This window comes from Erigeron canadensis, chromosome 8 (assembly GCF_010389155.1).
Source record: "Erigeron canadensis isolate Cc75 chromosome 8, C_canadensis_v1, whole genome shotgun sequence".
NCBI classification, from domain to species: domain Eukaryota; kingdom Viridiplantae; phylum Streptophyta; class Magnoliopsida; order Asterales; family Asteraceae; genus Erigeron; species Erigeron canadensis.
This window is the reverse complement of record NC_057768.1, coordinates 42,442,121-42,451,294: the sequence shown is the minus strand read 5'-3', so window position 1 is coordinate 42,451,294 and position 9,174 is coordinate 42,442,121.

Sequence of the window (9,174 nt, the reverse complement as noted above, 5' to 3'; positions counted from 1 at the left end):
GTTATATACTATGTTAGTTTATAAACTTTTAATGCATCAAAATGAAGTTTTTAATGTTCTCAGGTTATTCTTATTTTAAGGGTGTTGTCAATGCCAAATATATAAGATAGAATATATTCGATCTTTTACAAACTTTTTTACTACGAGAGGGGTACCCGCGCAATGCGGCGGTAGAGCAGCAACGACGGATGATGGTGACGTTACCGGTGTGGTTATTAATGTAAATGTAGTATAGTTAATGAAAAGGGGCACTTATGACATATAAAATATGTGTGAAGATGTTTGCTTTTATGTAAAGATGTTTTAGTCATATCAAAAAACTTAAAGTTTAATAATAATAAAAAAAAAACAGGTTTGTTATATATATGTGAGTTGTATGATGTTTTTATTTTGGGGAGTGATATTTATACAACAAGTTTTAGCTATCTACAATAATAGTACAAAACTTATTGCACAATGTACAATGAACTGTACTATGCAACATTTATTGTAGATGGTTAAAAGTTGTTGTAGATGGTTAAAAGTTGTTGTAGAAATATGATTTCCCTCTTATTTTCGTTCACAAGAATTTCCAAAATCATTTTGCGTTTTCTTTAAAGGTATAATGCTTTGCACATGCTATATATACACTTATGTACTTGTTGTTTTTAAAGACATAAATAATTCAGTAAGACAAAGACGTTTCTTAAACTACTTACTGGAAATAATATACTGAAATATGGAAATAAAAAGTAAGACTAACATATCTATCTATAATCCCTTATAAAGAGGATTGAGTTTAAGAAAATCAGTATAATTTTTGTTTCTAAAATACCTTTACTTTATTTATAAAGTTTCAAACTTATCCTTCCTAGAAACACATATCCATACAAACAAAAAACCCACCGCTGTCTTTCTTTATTTTTCTTTTGATGCCTCCGACGCCGGAATCAGATCCCACCGGTGTTTTTTTTTTGTTTTTCCTGAATGTTTCGTATGTGATCACCATAAAGCCGTCGCAATACACGGGCACCGGACTAGTTAGTATTGGTAAGGACAATAAAATGTAAAATGACCATGAATAATATAGACAAGATTTCAATTTCATTTATTTTAATACGTGTCATTCATGTCATATCATAATCATCTGAAATCATGATCATACATAGGGGAAGCGTGGAACCTGGACACATATTTGAAAAAATACAAAATTGTTCAAAAATTTCTATGTATATTGTATAGGTTTATATATATATAATAGAGTGATGATCCAATAAAAACAAAAAAATATAAACATGTAAGAATCAATAGGAGATTTCCAAATCATCAAACTTTAAAAAGGGTATTTAAGACAATTGCAAATACAATTAATTTATAATTTTTTTCAAGCAGTTTTAGATTATATATAAAATTAACTGCCATTTAAATCTAAATTATAATTAGTACGGCTTCAATAAAATAGGGTGATAAGTGTTTAAGGATCATTTAATTACATTATATTATTCACTTTCCAGATTTCTTATTCAATATTAGTATATCTAATTGATTATACTAATTGATTTTGTTCAGATACATTCGTCTATTAAATGAACTCCTCTTATTAATTTGGCTAAATTCGAATATTGTCTGACTATAAAATGGATGCAGAATACATAGTGCATCCATTTATAAATAATGCATCCACCTGTTTTTTCAAATAGAAGTGCATCCATTTTATTAAAAGCAGAAGTGCATCCACTTTCATACAAGAAAAATGCATCCAATCTCTTCCCTTTTTAATAATTCGACATTCATCCAATTTTATGAAACCAACTACATGGTAACTGCTTCTACTTTTTTTTCAAACTACCATTAACGTGTTATACATTTCCTTTTGTTGTATTTTTCATTCTTTTAATTAATTACCCATTAATCCTTTAATACACATGTAAAAACCTTTCCTTGCCACTAACTATATGAATAATTTCAAATATGCCATTAATCATCATGACCATTAGTTATTTTCATCCAAAGGCTATAAATTATTCTTCCTGTTCTTATTCTAAACATATTCTCACTGAAAAGTCACCCTATATATATATATATGTATATATATATATATGTGTGTGTGTGTGTGTGAAAAAGTGAGTATGGGGCTGTTATGCACCCAACTTAGGTGAAAAACCTCTTACATACCATTTTTTGTAATATTTTGAATAAATGTTTGGGCTCCATGATTTTTATGGTTTTAAAAAAAGTATGTGAGGGGTTTTTCACCCAACTTAGATGCCTAATAGCCTCATATTCCCTCCCATATATTCCAATAACTCATAGTGATTGAATTATAAATTATAAATACTATGATTTAGTTATTGTTATAAAAATTATTTATAAAAAAATTACATATGTACCTAGATTTCCTAAGAGCTACTCCATTTTTTTACCCGACTAGGTCTGGATACTTGAATTGTCAGGGGATTATACATGTCACTAATCATTAGAATTATCACCAAAATTTTGATATATTTAATATAAGTAAAAAATTAAATGCAATACTAATACCTAATATACATAAAAATTAGTTAATCATATTTAATGCAAAAAAATTTAATCGAAACTCGTCTCAAACAAGTGAGCAACCCAGTGACATTCCGAAGTACTGCAATGATGTTTGGATCCTGGGAGACCAGGGTTCGAGTCTGAGCAGGCGAGGTTTTATCTCCAATTTAATGTCGAGCCTTTTGTAGCGGTTATATTGCTGGGTTTTTCTTCCCCTGTGGTCCTTGACTTCGTGGATCGGTCGCTAGTGACTGCCTGCCCGAATGGATGTAACGGCTAGCCGTCCCGTGACACGAATGTTAAAAAAAAACAAATTATATTCAAATTATTCTAGGCTTATAATTATTATACACGTACGTACCACACCAATTTATTTTATGTGAAAATCTAAATCACATTCGACGTTATAATTTGCAATTTTTAAAATTCAAGTGAGTACATATTTATTATGCATATGACATCATCGATTTTAATAACACCGTGAAACTAGTGAATAAAGTTATGACGGTGATTGTTTTGGGACATGACAACTACTAGATAATTTATAAAATATACGATGAAAGGGAAATATTATCAACTAGATTAAACCCGTACGTTGTACGGGCTAACGACAAATGTAAATAAAAAGTAATTGATGGTTATATTATTATTCATAATTTATAATAATACAAAATTATTAGATTGCGACTCTAAATAATAAGATAAATGTTACTTATGTCAAAGCATGACTACTTTAATTAGGTTTATAAAAAGAAATTTCTCCCTATATAACTAAAAGATGGATAGTTTGCACATGTTAAAACCGTTAACAAATTTTATGGTACGAAAAGCTATAGTCTAAATCAAATCTTAATTTAATGTTGATATCTATCACCTATTTATTTGACATTTAGTTATTGCTTAATATTCATTCAACATTATTTTAGGAGAAAAAGTATTGATATTAAGTATTAAATTAAATTTAAAATAAGCAAAAATTATAACAATACACAATAAAACCGATACAAAATGTATATAAAAGTCATTGATACATATACTTGTAAATAAATGTAAATTCTATTTAGCTGTAAATAAATTAATATAAACCATTAAAATAAGCCGGCCAACAATTGTTTTGGTATGAAAAGATATACTCTAATTCGAATAATCTTAATTTAATCATGAGATATGTATCACCTGTTTATGACATTTAGTTATAGTTATTATCTAATATACGTTCAACATTATTTTAGGGGAAAAGAATATTAATATTAAATATTAAATTAAATTTAAAATATCAAAAGTAAGCAAAAATTATGAGAGTTTGACAAATAAGCAAAACTCCTAATTGTCATCCAAAAAACAGTGTCGCATAGGCTATTTTATATCCTCTCTTAATTATATAGAGAGATGAATCACATATGTTTACCGTATGAATTGAATGTGAAGATAATCTTTATCTTAATAAACATTACTCTTCATGAAAGTAGTTAAAAGACCTATGTATATATTAGGGGAGGGAGTCGGAGGGCTCAACTCCCTTCAATTATCCAATCAAATTACTCTACTTCATTTCAACCTTCCAACATTTTTTAGTGACAATCGAAACTCCCAACCTTTTTTTCAAATTTTCATAATTTATCCTCAACATTATAAACTTTACATAATTAACTTTTTTCTCAATTTATATGTTTTATTAATAACAAAACACATTACATAATATTAAAAAACACATTACATAATAAAAATAAAAACACTACATAATTGGAAAAAAAAAAGTTTATACTATGTTAAAAAAAAGTTGGAATAAAAAAACAAAAAAATTTTATAACGAGTTAAAATAAAAATAAAAAAAGCTTTTGTTTTTGAATTTAAAGGTTGGAGGAAAAAAAAGAACATTATTAAGTAAAAAGTAAGGAAAAAAATAAAAAATAAAAGTTTGCCCAACTTTACAGTTTTGGTCCCTGGCGCTTGTTTTCTTCCACTTCTAGTCCTTGTAACGGTTACTCCTCACTTTCCAAACATGTCACCTTTAGTCCCTGCATCTTCGACCTTTCTTCAACCTCCCGTGAGTTAGAAGCTCGCTCACCTGATCTCGCACCCAGCTCGCTCCAATGGCACCCGAAGCTCCCTTATCTCGCCCAACCTTTCCCCATCTCGCGAGCCATATCACCTTCCACTCCCTCTCCCCTTTGGTATTATCATCTTTCCTAACGATTTGAAACTTTGTACAATGTACATTATTTTTTTTATTTTGTTATATTTTACTTTATATAAGGAAAATAATCAATTACAATAATTACATAGACAATTCGTACATTATATGGAAACTAGCTAATCAACACGGGTTCAACCTGGGTTAACTTATAAACGCTTTACAGATAAACCGAATTCTATCCGGGTAACTTTAAAATATGTTATCATGTTAATATGTATAATAACAACGTTATTATATTGTAAAGATGTGTAAGTTATTATGTAAATGACGAAACTAAACGGAAACTAAACTTGTGTAGCTGTAGACACATGGATGAAACGAGATACGGGTGGTAGAAACAAAAAAATAAACTTATCCTAAAAGACATTATAGTTTTCGCCCTATTAACGAAAAATTAATGTGATTAAAATATTACATATATAATAGTGTGAGCATTTAATAAAATTTATATTAATGACATATATTTAAAAAAGAACGGATATTTTAATTTTTAAATTAATAAAGTATGTGATGTTATGATTAATTAAAAGGATGCATGAGAGTATACAATTTTTAAAAAAATCTTATATTATCACAATTGTTTTTTATTTATATAATAGATTACGAATGACATACATTTAAAGTTTAAATTTAGACCTCTGAACAATCGGTTCTGAGTTGTCTATTATTCCCCACACCACCGCTGCCCATGATTTTACGATAGACCAACTGAAATAAGTACAAGCATAGTGTAGGAAAGATATAACTAAACTTCAATTATTCACACGCTGTTATGCTTTGACATTTACTGCATGAAAATCTTCATGTCGATATTTAAATTTCTAGTGTATATATCATTTATATTATATATATTGGCCACATGGAGGTTTATATTCTATTATATATTGCAATTAGTATATTTATTTGGCATTTTATCAGTGGCGGTACTTAAAAGGAGTAAACTAGGTTGATAGATGGCTCTAACTCTTTTAAGAAAAAATTAATTATTTTGGTATTATGTTGATGGCACTCAAAGAACACACGGTCGCACTAATTTTACAAAGCTGCATAGTGCATATTTTTATTGTAACTTGAGATTTGTGTTGGGTTCAAATGTTGGTGTGAGCAATTAAGAAATTGTCTTGAAATTAGAGTTGGATACATGAAAAAGCATGCTATTGAGATCAAATTTGTCATTAAAAAAGTATTTATTAAAATGTTAATCGCTATAGCATAGGAATATCATATTTTTATCAATAGATTTTGGCTGATAGTTAAATGCGTATAATCAAAAACAGTACTACCACATTCACAATTTGTTAAAGGTTTCTTTTATGCAGGATAAATAGATAAGAATCATCATTAATTATTTGAAACAAATAACTTTAACAAATTTTAACAAATGTGCTGTTAGTATTAGATTAACGCACAAGTTTATAGTAGTTTTAAGCAGATACTCCATAAAATATAAATCAAATCTCTAAGTAATAGAAATAGTAGTTTAAGATTCTTTTATTGATATACTTATCATGTTTTGCAAGGCAACCAATATATGGACACCAAAACAAAACCATACAAATTCGTTCGATCAACTCGCACATATATCAAACAACTTGTATATACAAACTTAAATTCATTTGTTTTCCAAAAGTACCATTCCAAGAACCAAATAGCTTTTGTAAATTTTAATCAATGGCTTAACATACAAGAAAACTCACATTTATGTTAAGAAGTGAATAATAAAAACTTATTATCAACATTTGCATAAGAACCTTTAAATTAATTTACAATCGTTTTTGTAGTTTTCTATCAAGATTTTATTACATGATCCATGAAATGTATAACCAAGTAAAGACGGGACTCGGGAGGAGCATCAAATCGGGAGATATGGACCAATACTTGAAAAAATATTGGGGTAGTCTGGGCCAGATATAGATAAAAAAGGCAGGCCAGATGGGCTTTATAAAAAAAATACTAAAGGAAAAAGCAGGCCAGATGGCCTTCACTGATATCGATATACACATATACTGATATACTCCGTACCTTTTTCTTTCTTTCTTTTTTATTTTTTTTTTTTGTCAAAAACTACCGTTTATAAAGATTGTTACACAACCACAACTTTTTGATAAATTTTGTTGTTCGTAAAGCATGTTACAGTTACAATATCACAACTTTTTGACAAAATTTTGTTCATAAAATTAGCTACACACCCACAACAAATGTGCTTGTTGAGAAGAAAAGGACCAGCCAAAAATTTTGAGTGTTCCTTCGATTTGGTATCAGGTAGTCATATTTACACCGTATATAATATTAAATAAATTATATCCTTATGATGAACAGATACACCATAAGTATAAAGTAATTACGAGTTTTATTCTATCAAATAATAAATCAAATCATATGTAAGACCAAATAAATGTAATAAAAGATATTAGCATTTAACACTTTAAAAAAGTTGTTTGTATTATTTATGGATTAACTTTATAATAAAACAAAGGGTTCTGGGATAATATACTCATAATATGTATGTAAAATCTTAAAAGAACATAATGTAGATTCTAGAGAAAAACATAAAAGAAGAAGAAGATATAAAGCGTTAGACAAAATTTAATCGAATATAAAAGTAAATATCAATATATGCGTATTAAATTGATAAAATAAAGTATCTAATTTAAAAGGTAGATTAAAACAAGGAAAAAAGTATATCTTACCGTATAATCGTTAAGTATAACATAAAATATAATTATCAATATAATCTAGTTTAATTATATTATATTAAAATAATTAAAAATCCATCGTACAAAGATAATTAAAAACAAACATAAATACAAAGAGATAAGTTATAAAGATTGACAATTATATTATCGATATCTTTTTAATTAGTTAAATAAATAAAAACAGATTTTAAGCTTAGATCAAGTGGTTTGTGTATGATATTATAAATTAAAGGTCGTGAGTTATAATTTTGTCTTTGTTTTTTTGATAAAAGAAAAAGCCCACATATTACGCGTAAGAAAATGATGGTGTGACGAATGAAGTATCATATGAGCATTAAAGATATCTGTTCCCATATATAGAGATTTGGAAAGTTTTACTCTTTATAAAATATTACACAATCACAACTTTTTGACAAATTTTGCTCTTTATAAAGTTAGCTACACACCGGCCCACAACATATATGCATGGGGGAGGAAAAAAATGGCCAGACACTAAAATTGTCATAAGTAGAAAGGAGAAATCAAATTGTCGTCAACTTAATTACCACATGGTAGAGCTGGATGGTGGCCGATTGAATCGGAGTTGGAGAAGTATATATTCCTTGTATATATATATGAACTATATATATTTATATATATATATATATATATATATATTGAGATCTGGTTAGATAACAAGGTATTAGACTAGCTATTAGCTTAGCTAGTATAGGTGCATGTGTTGCCAACTAAAAAGCTGGTGATCATATATATATATATATATATATACTAGCTCCCTGATATATATAAAAGATTTTTAGACTTTGTAAAAGTGGGAAAATTGAACCAGGAATGATCGAAAGTGATCATTGTTGTTAGTTGAACTATATATATCCATACTCTTATTAGTAAATGTCTTTAATTAGCATCCTTTTTCGGAATTATGTTAAGATTGCGATCTGCCAGAATCTGGTCCCCACGTAAGGAATTGGCGGTGAAATGTTTTATTGATCTGATCGATCGAATTGATCAATATATATAATCATGGACGTGCCCAAATGTTAATGTAATCAACTTAATTGGGCACTAGGCTAACGTACTCCCTGCTTTGATCCACCTGCTGCAGGTGCTGATTTGTATACTGCATGCATCCTATATATAGTGCACTAATTGATCAATAGCTTGCAACGACCTGAGTTAAAACATGTATACGACCTCCATGTACTATACGTGTATGTATATATGCTCATCATCCACATAATTAAGATGCATCAGCACCTCCAGTTTTTGCCAAATCATCATACACGTGTAAACCCACTTTGCCTAGCTTTAAACGCCACGTCATCTTTAGCCAGTGTTGCTAATCTAAATCTGGTATATATAATCGATGGCCATATTTAGACATGAAAATGAGTTGGATGCATGTAGTACAATTAAGTAGCTAGCTAGTACTCGTACAAAATAAATATATAAATGACAATAATTGGATCGATCTGGACCCAAATTGGACAAGACAGTAGCTGTGCTCCTTTCGGGTCTAAGGGTACGTAACCCTCCTGGCGGGGTATGGGGAAATTCCCCTCGTGGTCACACCGGCCAATTAAGTCAAAAGAAAGCGCCCATCTAATTAAAGAGCACTTTAAAACAACTACTACGTACAACAACACAACTTTCACATTCCTCCGGTAGGCATGTATCGATCTTCTTGGTATAAGACTCCTGCCTAACCCAAACCCGTTTTGGGACCAGTTGAAATCAGCGAGTGTACTACTGTACTGTATGGTT